Genomic DNA, 15,749 nt, shown 5'->3' on the forward strand with positions numbered 1-15,749 from the left:
TTTTTGGGTGCAAGTCATAAAACCTACAGAATCTTAAGTCAGTATTTGGTGACATTTCTTTGGAGAAAAAAAATCAAAGTGGAGGACAGCAGCAAATGTTAGAGAAGGTTTTTGAAAAGTAAACTTCTGATCCATGACACAAACAAAAGGCCATGGCTCCTCTGAATGCAGAACACATACTTTGGGTTTAAAGATGCATTTAGGGTGGGGTCACCTAAAATTGACTTACTTTTGCAGGTACCTCTGTATATAGTAGGCACATTAATATATATATTTTGAGTGACCATGAACATGTGAGTATAGCGTTTTACATAGGGCTTGTGTGACGTGCATTTGGCCCGAGTCGATATTGTCCTATTACTTGGGTGCAGATTTGATTTAGATTGCGAATTCAAAATAAACAATAATGTAAATGTATGCGCATCACGGTTTCCCACAGACATTCGATCAAAGTTCTGATCGTGGTTGTATTTGTGTATTTATAAAGAGTATTATTCACTCTTTATCAATATACAAAGCAGTTTATAGCAAGGTGCCAGAACAGGTTCTGACAGTAATATTTTGGAGCTAAATTGTTTCAGTGATTTAGAGCCGTGTGTTATCACAGTTCTGTGCGCTGATGCAGCAGGAGAGAGATGCTGCGGGAGCTGGATTAAATATCTGACTACTTTCCAAACGACCATCGATCGCATAGATGGTGTTATTCCAGTATCACCTCCAGAGCTATACTGAGCAGTGGTTAGCAGGGAGCACTAACATGTTAGCACAGGGCTGCCAATTCTCTCGTAACCTGCGTAAAACTATGGCAAAACTTCCCATGTGTCTCTTGTTTCTAGACAAGTGAATATGTATATATATAAAAGTAACATCTGACTTATGAATGTGATCGGTTCCGACCAACTGGTCGTAAGTTGGATTGGACGTAAGTCAAATGCAATTCAAAATAGCCAACGTGAGTATTATAGGTACTGCTGTAGTGGTAGATCGCTGTGTGAGAGTGAGATGCTGGGATACTGTGCTGCTGTAACTGTCGTACGTGTTGCTACGTGCTGCGTGCCAGACATTGAATTTAAAAAAAATAAGCATCTGCTGGCTGTGGTCGTAATTATGGGTGGACGTAAGTCAAGCAGGTCGTAAGTCGAATGTTACTTGTATTAAGAAAGCAGTCCGTGGTGAGCTTGCGAAATGCCACTGTGAAGTGACAGTTATGAGCGTCCACTACGTGAATCCAGCAAGAAGTCCTTGGTATACATTTGACAAATGTTGGTGTTTGAAAATAAAAGCTTAAGAGTATTAAACTTGTGTGTTTGATCAGCTGATCTGCATAACAGGAGATGCACTTGCACTTGATGTAACGTCTCATTTTTCTGTGGTCACAATGTGGGGAAAAAAGCCTTTAAACTAAATTCTGGGCAGAATATTAATATTTAATATTGTCACAATAAAAACGTGATATATTTGAGAATTTTCCCCAAAATTACATTACAATAGGATGTTGGATGTAAGCATTTAATAATGAGAATAAAATATAGCTTTATGTTTTGTTTCCAAAATGCACTTTAAATGGCAATGTTCTGTATTTCATTAAAACAGCTTCACCGTCTAATGAAGGGAACAAAAATTCCTTGATTCATACTGAAAGAGATTGTCCGTCTAAAACAAAAGGTAATGAATAAGTAAGCTGGTCCTGAGTATACCATTAGCGGGATGAAATGTAGTCCATGGATTTATGTAACTACCTACATACACATTTATCAAACAGAACTGTTGTAGTTGTTTGAAGCTGACTGAGGACAGTAACATAAATATGTAGCTGATTTGACCCAAAAACAAACCCTGCTACCTCACATTCATAGAGACAGTTACCTTGTGCATTTGAAAACATATATTGTTAATTTTTAATAGCCTGGTCCAGATGACTATCGCTGAGCTTTTATTTTAGTATCACGACGTCAGAATCCTGCCTTTAAAAGGCTTCTATTGCTTGTATTTTTAGCATGGAGTTAATCTTTAAACACCTCACTCCCAAAAATATATTTTCATCTGGATGTGTTCATCACAAGCATTGAGAGCAGAGACATACGCTGATTCATTGGACATCATGTGACTTTAAATGATTGTTTTGTTCAAATAATTACAATTGGACAACAGGTGGCAGTGGGTCTCTGGAACGCTGCAGTGCCGCAGCCAGGTCCGGACGCTTATCCAGAAACACCACCAGAACTAGGGCTGTCCATAGACAAAAAAAATTTAATCTCAATTAGTCACATGAAGCCAGAGTTAACTCAGGATTAATGGAAAGCTAACATTGTGTATCTGTTCTAAATGTAACTTAAAGGAAGATGCCAGCAACGCGACAGTGGCCAATAGTGTTTCAATGTTCTGCAGCATGTTGTTACTACCTCTTACGTGTCTCTGAGGTTAAAGATCAAGGTTGCAAAGAATGTATTTGACAGTGTCTGTTATGTTGGGTTGAGGAAAGCATGAATGGCCGCACTGATGTTGATAACATCTTCATTTAAATTTCATTTAGAACTGATACAAAACGTCTGCGTCATTTGTTATTAATCGCAAGTTAACACAGATTTAGTGCGATTAATTGAGATTAAAATTTTAATCTAGAGGCAGCCCAAACCAAAAAGTGTTTTTTGTTTTGTTTTGTTTTGTTTTATCAACAAGTCCGAAAAATCCACTCATAACGTTGATATGTTTTGCAAACAGACAGACCCTGAAGGCCAATCGATAGACACAGAAGAAAACTATCACAAAACAGAATAACAAAAGCACAACGACAAACTGAACTTCAACTCAAGTTCACCAAAGGGACTTCAAACTCCAAAAGCTGTGGTAGCCGCAGCAGGAAAGATGTCATCAAGGCTTTAGGATCTCAATAAAAAAATTTGAAGGGGGTTCCATACTTTATAGCATGCAGATGGCAATGATAAGATCAAACCATTGGGCACAGGTGCACACACACACACACCATCATTTGTCCACCCGATCAACTCACAATCTCTACAATTTACAATCTGGTTTGCAATAATGTCCCGGTGGTTTTGCGATTCTGTCTCTGTGGTGGAACTCTTCCTTTGTGATTTGCCCGTCAGGACAGTCAGAGAACAAAACAAAAAAAAAAAACATTTATTGGGTCAACCTGGGATTCTGCCTGGTCAGATTAATAGAACGTGAAATTGTGCAGAAATCAAGCGTGCCAGACTTAAATGGACGTCCAACAATATCAAGGTTAGATCATGCTATCCCGAGCCAGCAAGGAATTGGTGGACTCCAAGAAATACACCAATCTCAGCTAGAACGCCACCTGGGAAAACCTGCAACAACTCCAGCCATAAAGGTCAAGCTCCCTGTGGTAGGAAGTCATATCTGAGAACAGGAGGAAGAAAGTTTCATCATCGGATACAGAAAACAATGTTTTATTAAGCTTCTTATAAGACAGCATCAGTGTTAAACCTCCATAAAGTGTTACAGTTTGGAAAGATGTGTTTGTCTTTACATGGCAGCGAACATTACAGTCCACCACTACTGAAACAGGGCAGTCTGTCTCCTCATTGATGCAAGATAGAAAGAGAATCTGCCGGTCAGAAGAATGAGTGGGAAAGTATGTTTTCCTAGCTATTTTCTTTAGCAACGCAAACACAATTTCAAACTAATAAAATGCTAAGGTATGTTAAAGTTGGTGGAATGTCAACACAGCAAATCTGAGAGAAAGAATTATCCTCCTATCTTCAGTGGTACGCACATGTGACAATAAAAACTGGACTCTATTTTTAGGACTCATGCCCTGGTAGACACTGGTTTCCAGCGACTCAAGTGACACCTGCCCCACATCTCAGCCCTGGAGTTGTGCTTCTGCTGAGGATGAGTCTGGGTTTACTCTATGCGTACGTCACCATAGAACCTGGGCTGTGATTGTCACTTGTTGATCTTTCAGCGTCAGTGTTTGATGGGACAGATGCCACCCTAAACATAACGTAGCTTAAGATTGATACCGCACCAGTGTTGCCCCAAAAATTCCATGTTTGTACAATGGCAATATCACACACTATTCACATACTGTGAAGCACTTGCGTTTGGTAGGAAGGTGCCCAGTAAGAGCAGATCCCTTAAATGATAACTGGACCCAGATGGTGGTCCAGACCACCACCGACATGTTGTCAACGTCCCATTATCAATTTCGAGGAGATTATATGGAAATCTTAATCTAACTTTAACTTGAAAGTAAAACATAGGCTCCTGAGCTAAGGTAAATATGATGTTCAGGTGAGACTGGAACTTCAAACCTGAACCAGACTGTCTCTCTCTAAAGACCAGGGTTGAGCATCTGAGGAGCTGATGGTGCTCCCTCAGTCAGGTGCTTCATAAACAGAGATGTCATTACTTGTAATCCATCACATAATGAAGTAAGAGCGCCCCACTTCATTTTTACGAGCTAGGCAGGAGTTTAAATCTCCGGGTTAGTGAGCTAGCTGTTTCCTGATGATGGCTTTTGTGAGATGTGGAATATTAATGAATGCACTCACAAAGATGGCGCTGCAAAGTAATCTTCAGATCTATTTTCAATTTGGGATGACATTTAAGTGCACGAGCCAGTGATCATTCCAGCTTGTCGTTTCTAAAATTAAAAATAAAAGAGAGTGAGAGACAGCGGGGAGCTATTATTAGATCAGTGGGAGCCATCTATTTATACATTTCCTTAATGGCCTCAAGTCAAATCAGTATTTGTCTTCGCTGGTGTGTCAAGAGAATGGGTCCCTTTTGTGGCACTGTGTGGTATGTGTTTTATGAAATATACATTACTCCTTGTAGACATTGCTCGACTTATTTATTCACTCGTCTCCACCAGCTATACTTCTACACAGAACCAGAAAGACCGGAAGAGTGCCGGAAGAGCCTTCAGTGACTCTCAATATTTTCATTCTTTTGGGTCAGAACTGAAAATTGAAGGGTCAAATAATGCCCAGAAAGTGAGCCGATGTTGGCGCAGCTCCAACTCATCACTGTGTGGTATGCTGCTGTAGCGGTCTCTGACTGCAGCTAGGACTGCCCTCCTCAGGTTGAAGGACTGAAAACAGCTTATCGTAACTCGAATTTTGATTCATATAGGCGTAAATCTGGCACATGTTCAAATTCGGATCGGGGTCAACACGTTTCACAACACAACAAACAGGTCTGAAACAAACTGGAGCTGCCGTGTCGGACAGCAGAAGGAGTGAAGGGCGTTTGCAGAGGCTCCTTGCTTTGCTTATGGGAGTAATAAATATCAGCTAAGCAGATATATTGCAAGAGCAGGAGTTGCTTAATAACTCCTCCAGGTGTCGGGGGAGGCATTGTCTCAGGCACTTTTTGCCTTTTATATGTGGAGTCTGCATACAGTCGCTCCCATCAGACGCCGTGTTCTTCCTCCTCGTGGCAGTGCTCCTGCAGGCACCAGTGGTGGGTGGAATAAAACCTCATCTGATGTTCCGCTGTAGGAGTGGCGCTCATCTCATCCACATCCATCAGACGCCGAGCCCAGATTGTTCACCCACTTTTCGGCAATTGGCTCCGTCAATCTCAGACGCTGTAGTCCCTCAAACTAAAGGTTATGTTCTGTCAGTGTTTGGATCTGTTCCTCGTGTCTTTATGTTCTCAGTGTCTGTACATAAACAGGTCTTTTTCCAACCCGTCACTCATTTCAACGGCCGACAGAAGTGCCATCACAAAAGAGGGGAAAGGAAATGAAATGTGGAAATTTCTGTGACACGGCAGAAGAAGAGACACGGCGAGGGAAGCGTTTGAGAACTGTTATGAAGATAGAGTCTGTATTTATTGAAACATTTCCTTTTATTTTTCAAATATTTATTCTTGTTTTTTTATTTTCCACTTCATTAGCGCTCTGATCATTCTAATAGACCAGAATATACAGTAAATGGCGTTAATGGTAGGATTCATTGGTGTCATCTCGCGCTGATCAGCTTGTCTTGACTATAGATATTTGTCTACATAACCTCATCACAAACTCCATGAAATGTTTGGTCGATAAGCTGTGTCATAAGTGAAGTAAAATAATATATAAGGCATATTTACCATGAAATGGTCACTAAATTATTGTCGCTGAAGTTGAATCAAAACATTTCAAATAAAACTATAATTCAAAAGGACTAATATGAACCTCCAAAAAAACATTTCCTTTGGATAATTTCTTCCCTGTTTACCTAAATGGTTCGGCACCCTGCAGGTTCATTTTGAAATGTCCAAGTCACCGAAGCTACTTTGTCTCAGAAACAAAGAATAACAAACAGATTTGACTGCAGTGGTGCAATACTGAGGAGATATTTTTTAAATGTAATTACACTTTGGCTTTAGGACTTGCACAACAGATGAATGTGAAATATTTGGTTGTTCAGACGCTCCCAAAATTTTTAGATTAGGGTCAAGTTGCAAGATAATGATTGTAAAACCTGCGGGAATAATATTCCTGTTGTCAGGGAATTTGCATGTCGATATAGTTCAGGAATTTTTTTTTTCCTCAAGTGTAATATTGGTGTTACATTTTTTCTGTTTTTACCGTACTAAGTAGACACTAACACAAGACCTGTAAAATGAATGTTTCTCTGTCAAATGTTCCATACGAATCATTGTTAGTTTGTGTCACAGCATCAATTTTCCTGTCATATTCTTTTCTCTGATGATGGGTAGATCTAGGCTCCTAAAATGAATTTGTAGGTCTTAACTATGTCCTTCTTCACCACCAAACTCAACAGACCAGGAACATAATAAACCATTTCAGAACAGCTCAGAGTAAAATTGTAACTCAAATGAGGCTGTCGGAAATTTCACCCAGGGGCGTCATCGACCATCCTGCTGAGGGACCCTGTGTTCTTCACAGTGTTTTATATTTCTGTTTATTTTCCATTATGCAGTTTAGTTCTTTATCCAGGACGTAATGAAACACAACATTTTATGTCAAGGTCACACCAGTTGTGGACTAAGTACTGAACAGACTTGGGGCCGCATGCGACCCTGTAAAAAAAAAAGTACTTTTTTCCATCATTGATTAATGATTTAATTTTATATGTAGAATAATTAATGGAAAAAATCTTATTTCATGGGTCAGTTTTTCCCCTCAATAGCTATATTGAAATCTTTAATAAATAAGATTATTTTATTTTGTGTGCATTTTCGTCCCTCTAAATAAATAAAATATTGAAAAACAAAAAACAGCGCCTGTACATCAGTATTTACCGCCAAGATATTCACTTTATTATCTATATTGAGATAGATAGATACAGTAGATAGATAGAAAGATTGAATAATTAAGTATACTATTTTAATATCAAAAACAAAGTCAAGACCCTCTATTCTGTTTTTTCAGCTTGATGGCCCCCAGAAGAGTCAGAGGAAACCATATTTACTCAGAGTCCAAATTAAAAAAAGAAATGAAATAATTGTGGGTGAAATATAAAGAAAAAAACCTTTACAAGAAGAGTTGAGAAACTTGATTCTGAGTCGGGAATATGCACTCAATATTTGATGCAGGTTCAGCTCATCCTACCGATGAATAGATAGTTGCCCCGTCCCTTCAATCCAAACTGAATATTTGACAGGTGTGCAACATCTCACGGCAGTGATGCCACAGTTCTCTGTACTTTCTTAGCAGATAGAAAGTAGAATGCAGAAGCAATATATTTCTACAAAAATAATCCAAATGTATATGATGGAATGCACAGCACGACTCACACATTGATGATTTCGTGATGTAAGCTCCGCTAACGGCTGCCTAGATCAGAATAATAACACAGTTATGTTTGTTTTCCGGTCGCTTCTTTGGTTCTGGATGGAGCCATACAAACTCCCTCAGTGACAGGCTCTGTGCATGATCAAACTGTATGAAGGCATTAGCTGGTGAAAGCATATAGACCAAGCGTGAAAGCACTGACTCTTCCTGTGAACAGATGTAGCCTCCTTCCGTGCCCACACATGTTCCCACCATAAATGTAGGAGGTGAAAACTTAGCAGACAGTCTTGTAATTGAACTCATTTATCCATAGAAAATGAAATTTGCCAGTGAATAACCCTTTAAAAGTGCAGCTTGGGATCCATTTTAATCTCACAAAAACATACATTTACGTTTGGTTGTGCTTCTCCTGCGGCTTGTGTGAAAACAGTTGTGCGTTCATCATGCTGTATCTGCAGACGTGCCACATAATGTCCTGCTTGCTAAAGCCTGTGAATTCTGCGGGGGATTTCATTATGCGTGTATGTCATTTAGATTTCCCAATTGGGTTGAATCGGTGCTAAAGCCAGAGCAGATCAACGGCACAATAAAACAGATTTACCTGATTTATTCTGCCGCTGACCTTAAACGGAGTCGTGCGTGCGTTCAGCGAGCATTTTGCGTATTACAAAATAAGATATGCAGCTTTTAATGGCAAAGAAGGAAACAGTGTGAATCAGAGGTTTAAAAAAGCAGTGTGGAAGAGGGGGTGGGGAGGAGTCTTTCAATGCCAAGAGACAACTTAAAGAAATCTGTTGTCTTTAAGAAAAACAGGTTGCAAAACTTCGGCGAGAAATTGAGTATTGAGTGTTTTAATGCAGGGGTCACCAAACTGTTCCAGAAAGGGCCCACACTGTGTTTACTTGACCTGCACCCACTCCGGTCCTTTCTGGAACAGTTTTTTTAAATAAAGTTGCTTCAGTGAATGAACTTTTTTTTCAGAGAGACCCTCATTTTTTGGTGTTTAAAGCAGTTCATAACTCCCCCACCATTCAAGCAGAGGTGGGCAAAGTGCAGCCTGGGGGCCGCTTGTGGCCCTTTGCCGACATTTAAGTGGCCCTGACAAGGTCAAAACTTGGCCGGTCTTTATTTTCTTTTCCTTTCTTTTATTCTTTAAAAAAATATTTTGATGAGAAACACTTGTATTATCTTTTTTTTTCTTTTACCTCAAAATAAATAAATAAAATGGGGGGTGTGGAGGAAACCTATGCTTTAACCATAGTTTTTTCGCCAGAATTGTCACCATTTAAAATACAGTATATATTCCAATATTTATGATTTATATCGAGACTTTTTAAACAAAATGTTAAAAAAAAAAGAAAGATGTAAACACTGTTGTGTATATTTCTATATTCAAGATTGTTTTTCTCCATTTCTTCAGCTTGTTCAACACAGTATAAAACGTGAAGGAATTGTAACAGCCCGGCTCAGCTTTAAAGGAAGTGTCGGAGTGTTTTTTATTTATGTATTTTTGCACATTGTTTTATCATATTGCTTCAAATCCTGTCAATGTTAAAAGTTGGAGGCCTCGTGTCTGACAAACTGGGTCTAATGTGTAAATGACAGAGCATTTTCTTGTTAAAAATATCTCAGAAAGTATAATGAAGCCACAAGACAATCACCCAATACTCTGACTGCATAAATATTAAGACCCAATTGATGTATAATTAGCAACAAAAGCACTTGGAATGTGAGATGAGGACAACAAGAACCAAAATAGCTGGATGAATCTGGGTCGAGGAAGGCTCCTTGTTATCGGCAATAGCAATCCTCTAAGACACGGAGGTGGCAGCACTCGGAGCTCAGGCCACTTTGGACCCTTAAAAGTGTGTTTTGCTCAGCCGCTCATGCTGTCAGATGAAACATGCGCGAGCGTCGGAGGTGCAATAACAGTCCATGTAAATGAAGAGAACATCTGGCTCTTGCATCAGTGTTCGTCACTGTCACATCTCACCGTGCAAAACACAAACCATATTTTGGATTCAGTATTCAGATGACAACTAAAAACACAAAACAATGCCTACAAATGAAGACATCTGTTTTTATCTGTCAATATTTGTGCACTCATGGCTCACGATAATGAAACACAGAAAAAAGGCGATTCACATCACTTCAGCTGCAGCGAATAAGGAGTTTCAAGTGAAGATGTGGGTCCCCTAAAAGCCGGTGTTATGAGTGGGGTGTGCGAGTGGGAAGACGTGTTTTGATGTTCTATACTTGATTCAATATATGTGCCATCCACAATCATGCACGCTGCTGCCAACCCAACATACTGGCTTATCAAAGACTCTGTGAAGGTGCGGAATGATGCCGTTTCCCACACTGTAATGAAATGAAGGAGAATTTCAAATCCAATCCTGTTCAGGCTGATCAAGTCCAGCAGCGTAGAGAACAAGTCATTTAGCCTCCTTCTCCTTTTAATCAGCCTGTCAGTGTCCCCCACCCCACCCCCCGTCGGCCCCCGTTGCAGCATCCCAGCTGATGAGGTTAAAACTTGAACCATTTCATGGGTTTTTGTCCCCAAAGGCGCGTCATTAAGCCCATTTTGTCGCCTGTCTTCTCCAGTGTGCGGCCTCGCCGAGTTCAACTAGCAAATTGCTCAAAGACACCAGAGAAATAGGACAAGAGGAAAAATGAAGCTGTGGCCTCCGGTACGTGGTGGTTACGATAACATTGGGGTTATTATTAACATCCGCGTCACTCCTGGTCAGAAATGAGATCTTCAAAAGCAAAAAAAGCAAGACACGAGGACTCGACAAAAGAGTTGCCAGGGGAAGAAAAATCTGCGTGGAGTAAAAGACTGGAGGCTTTTGTGAAGTACGAGTGTGTAGGAGCGATTTGTGGGGGGCGGGAGGGCGCTTCCACTCACTCTCCTCCAGACTGTGCCGTGTGCGATAGATAACTCCGGAGGCGACTCTGGACGAGTGACTCAGTGTTATCAGTGTCTGTGCGATGGTGGGGCTGTAATGTGGGTAATGTAATGTCCCGCTAATGTCAACGGCTCTCAGCGGTGCTGTGCGGGAAATTCAAGAAAACCAAGGCAATGTACCCTTAAATGACCCTCTGATTTATAGGTTCTCCCAGATTATCGCTGCGTATATTCCAGAGGAACGGTGTCACAGTCATTAGGCGTTTTCAACGTGTCCATTTACATAATTATAAAACAGCGATCCACCAAAGTCTATTCAGTCAAGGTTATTGCTTGGAATTATTTCATGGATTAATTAAAAAGCTTTAAAAAGTGTTGTAGCTCACCATTATACTGTTCCGCCAGTGGAAGTGAATTCCTTTAAAACTGGCATGTAACATCAGGAATTCATTGACTCTCCCGCTGAAACATGAGTTACAACTGTAGTGCAGTGTGTTATGTATATATATATATATATAAAAATTATATCGGGGACTATGAACTATTAACTTTCAACTTGTTTCCTATGCCTGCTGCAATGCAGTGCATCTTAAGATCCCTTTTTAAGCCTTAAACACAGCCAAGCCTCTGCAAATACAACCCTACACCACTTCCACTTTCCTCCCAGTTCATCTCACAGTTGGTCCTGGGAGACCACTGTTGTCCATCCCTCGCCTTTTCACCATCGGCCACAGCCGCCGTGAACCACACGGCCTTGTCAGTGTGTGTGTAGATAATGGGGAGGCTGTTGTGTCGGAGGCATGGCTTCGCAAACAGGCAACCACGTGGCTGTCCCTGGGTTGGGTGGTCTGGGTCAAGGTTAGATTTTGAAGCTGTTCGGCAGCAGCCAGCCAGTTCTCTGTTGTGCCTGTCACCTATTTTGATTTGGCGCAACCACTTTATTCATCCGTTGTATGACCTGAGAGTGGTGTTGCTCGGTAGGAAATGCAGGAGTCCCAGTCTTGAGGGAAGTGGTCATACACCTGCCACAGCCTGCTGTGGTGTGCGTGTGTTTGACAGCAGGGAGGCACGTCTTTCCCAGCAAAGCTCATAGGATCAATAGTCTTCAATGTTAACAAGTAAAACTTCAGCAGCCACTGCTCAAATACAAACATATCTCTATGGAACTTATCGTACATTGGGTCTTGTGAAGGATTAGTGATGTTACACCATGCACATGGCAAAATCATGACCACAGATGGCAACACTGCTTGCGAGTAACGCAACTTTTTCACACAGTAGAGGCAGAGGGGAAGGAGTGCAGGAGACGAAGCTGACTTGGAGTCACATCCAGAAGACACCCAGTCCTCTCGACGTACCATGCATCCTGTCCTGAGTAAGGAGTACACTGGAATACATCCCGAGCTGTTGCCCAGCAGCCCTCAGTGAAGGCCTATACTATCTCCACAGGTGTGAACGACAACATTTGGGACAGCTGGAGGGAAGTCACGATCACAAGGTCAGCATTCTTTCTTCGGCATAGTACTGCGGGATGACTTGGGCAGGCTGCTCAAGCTCCCAAAGTAAGCACCATTGACCTCCTTGAGACCCGATGTGGTGCTAACCTCTTCCTCCTACAAACAGCCATCCTACGTGACCTAACAGCACCATGGCTGGAAGAAGCTCAGATAGCAGAGGCTCAGTAAGGAGTGCCTACATCTGATCTACACCATGCTTGGCATCACCTGAGCGGCTTTTTCACACCACGGATTCTGACTCAAGTTGAGGTCAGTTAGGCTCAAAAGTCCAAGATGTGAACACAAATAACCCAGGATTTGGACTTGATCCCACCTGGAGAGCTGCACTTCAGCCTGAGATGCGCTCAGCGCGGGGTCAGAGTTTTTGCCACAGGTGACTGAGCGCTAGATGCCAGAAACAAAGTAAGCACCACACAAACATCATGTTTGTGTGGAGGTTAAGATTTTACTCAAGTCGTTCAAACAACTTCACAAATCTCACAGAACATTTAGGTTTTCACCAACAAGAGCGGGAGTTTCTAGAGAGTGAACGTTATTGGAAGACATGAGATATGATCGGTTGTTGTTGCTTTTATTTGGCTGATAAACCTCTGATTTTATTGATAGATTGGTTTACTCCAATAAATATGTTTGGGTTCTGACTACGTTCACTGACGAACGCTTGTTGCGCAGCTGTGTTCGAGCTCGTGACCATCATGTCACCTGACTGTTGACAACTTTGAGAAGTGCTTCTTCATGAGCTGCAGCTGTTTTACAGATAGCGCCTACAGCTGCATAGAAAACAAAAGGACATCACCTAAGGCGTAGAGGAGTGTGGCTGCACAGCGGGGGGCAAATTGGACTGGGGTCAAAATCTGCCTAGTGAAATCCATTGAGATCCATTAGAAAGAGCGGATCTCCTGGTGGATCTGGATCAACCGGTCCAAAGAAGTGCAGGAGCACTAGTTGGGGAACTGATCAGCCCTGGCTGGGTCACTGGAAGGAGCGGTGTCTGATGGGGTCACGAACATTTTATCACTTCAGCACTGGGAAGCGTTCTCAAAACAATGATAAATGAAGCAGATAAAGTGAAATAAAAAAGCTAAATAAGACGAACTCAAAAGATGGTTTGTACTTTAAAGATGAATAATTTAAGGACTGAGCCATTAAGAGATTTACAAACTCATAAAAGTAAAAAAAAAAGGACTTTTAGAGCTGATTCCTAATGTTAACTGTGCTTTGGTGAAGAGGAATGCAATTTCAATAGTCACGACTGCTGGTCATAAAATCATCCACATCTCTGGGAGTGGACTCATCACTGCGTCATTGCTAATCTGCCGACCAAAGCAAGGATCATAAACAGGATGACTTGAAAGTTCTTCAACTCAGTGAGGAAGTTTATCATTTGGATTACATCTGTCATCTGTCCAAGCTCTAGGGCTGTTAGTAATTCGATAAACAATATCAACAATATTTTTATTTCTGAGAAACGCCAAATGTTCTCCAGACAATTTCTCAGTTAAGAATTCATCAATAATACATAAAGAGTGAAAACCTCACATGGCTCAGCTTCGGCATCAAAGGCATGATTTAAATTCTCCATTGTCCTGTGTACATGCCTATTACACAGCAACAAAACAGACAGTAACAGTTCGTGGCCTCTTCACCCCCGCAGCCATCCAGACTGTGCCTCTGTTCAATCTTTTTTTAATATTTGGGTTCATGACCTACATAAGAGTTCATCTCACTCTATGAATTTCTGGGGCTAGTTAAAGTCACATTCCATGCACCACCACGCTGCTCTTATCAGGACAATTTGAATATGCAAACAGAGGCGCTATCCGATGTCTTGCTGCATAAATATGCTGATACAAGTGTTTGACTTGAAATATTAAAGTCACCTGTCAAAAGCAGGAGGCGGCTGAGTGACAGCGCGGCCTGGATCGGAGGAGTCGCTATTTATGGCTCCATGTTGTTTTTGACATTTCGGCAGTTTGGAGAAAGCTGTCATGACGACTCGTTCCACGTAGTGAGTTTTGTCTTTTTGTTTGGTTTTGTTTGTTTGTTTGTTTGTTTTTTTACATTAGGCTGCTTTTGTCGTTTATTAAAACCAATTTCTTTCAGCTGGAAAATAAAATGAAAACTTGGAATACAAAGACTTGACAGCTTCAATATGTCAGTTCTCAACATTGACAAAAGCAACAGTGATACATTCAAAATTGAAGAAAAAATAACTCCTGTCATGAGCACACAGACAGATAGAATGCAAGCGGTGTTCAAAAACTTGAGTGGCTCCTTGCTGCAGAACCACCAGGTCCAACCACGGCGCCAGGTAGAAACAGGTTCAGCCACAGCCATTAATAGACGTCCAGAGCGGCCTGTGCAGAACTACAGTCAGTTCAAGCAGAGACGTGAGTGAGCGACATATATGGTAATTCTGGGGTGGGGGGTAGTGTTGTAGTACTCAAGATTGTCTTGGTGTCTGTAGACCACTTTTTGGTCTCTAATGCATTTTTACTTTTCTCAGTCTTGGCTCTGGATTTCTATTCCAGATCGGTCAAGACCAACAGAGAAAACTGTATAATTATAAAGATTCTTGCTATTGCTCATATTTTGTGTTTCCTCTTTGATACTTGGTGGGGGTCTCTAACTGATCCACAAGAGGACGGAGGATACCCAAACACCAATAAGGTTTCTGAAGACACCTGATTGGTTCACCAATGTGTGCCTGCACCCACTGCAGCTCATTTGTGGATCTGTTTGAAACGCCTGATATAAACTGTCTTGTCTCAGTCTGGACCTCAAACTGCCTTGGTCTTGATCTCCAAATATTTTGATATTGTCTCAATGCTCTTCAGTCTCCATGATGTCTTGTTCTCTGTTTGTGTAGTCCGTACTACAACACTAGTGGTGGGCTTGATCCTGGTTTAGGGACAAAACTTTGTTTTACACTTAACCAATGTTGTTTACTTAAGATGCTGGGTGGGATTAAACATGGAGGCGGTGTTGCAAGAGTTTCCAACCCCGGCCACTAGTTCTGAAGGGAGGAGCAAAACTTTTCACAACTGGACATAGTTTCGTTTTGTTTGTTTGTTTCCATGTCCAGAGGGATCAAAGACAATGTTACTGTACACAAGAATTACTTCCATGTGTTCCATGCATTCACGGTGTTGACCTGAAGATAGAAAGTGACTAGGAACTAAGCCGAAACCGATTGTGACTTTAAAGTGAAGCCCCTACCGACCTTGCCCACTTACATAGATGAAAAAGACCCCTGAGACACCAAAACTTGTCTTTGGTTACTCCAGTGACCCTTGTCACTGTCGTTTTGCCAACAATGTGCGAAGAGAAAAATCACTCCTCCATTGCACTTTCTAGAAAAGTTGAGATAATTTCGCATGCAGCTGACTGCAGTCCCCATTTCCCATGTGGCTCTTTGGAATACTAACTGCCATCCCCTCATGGAGGACAAAAAGAAAATCGATCTGGCCATTCGTTCCAGAGATATAACATCAAAAAGCTGACAATAACAACGTCCTCCTGACGAACAGAGCACTCACTTTTGAACAATTCCATTACAGCCGCTCTCTGACCCTGACCCGGCGCGCTT

This window comes from Synchiropus splendidus, chromosome 9 (assembly GCF_027744825.2).
Source record: "Synchiropus splendidus isolate RoL2022-P1 chromosome 9, RoL_Sspl_1.0, whole genome shotgun sequence".
Taxonomy (NCBI): Eukaryota; Metazoa; Chordata; class Actinopteri; order Syngnathiformes; family Callionymidae; genus Synchiropus; species Synchiropus splendidus.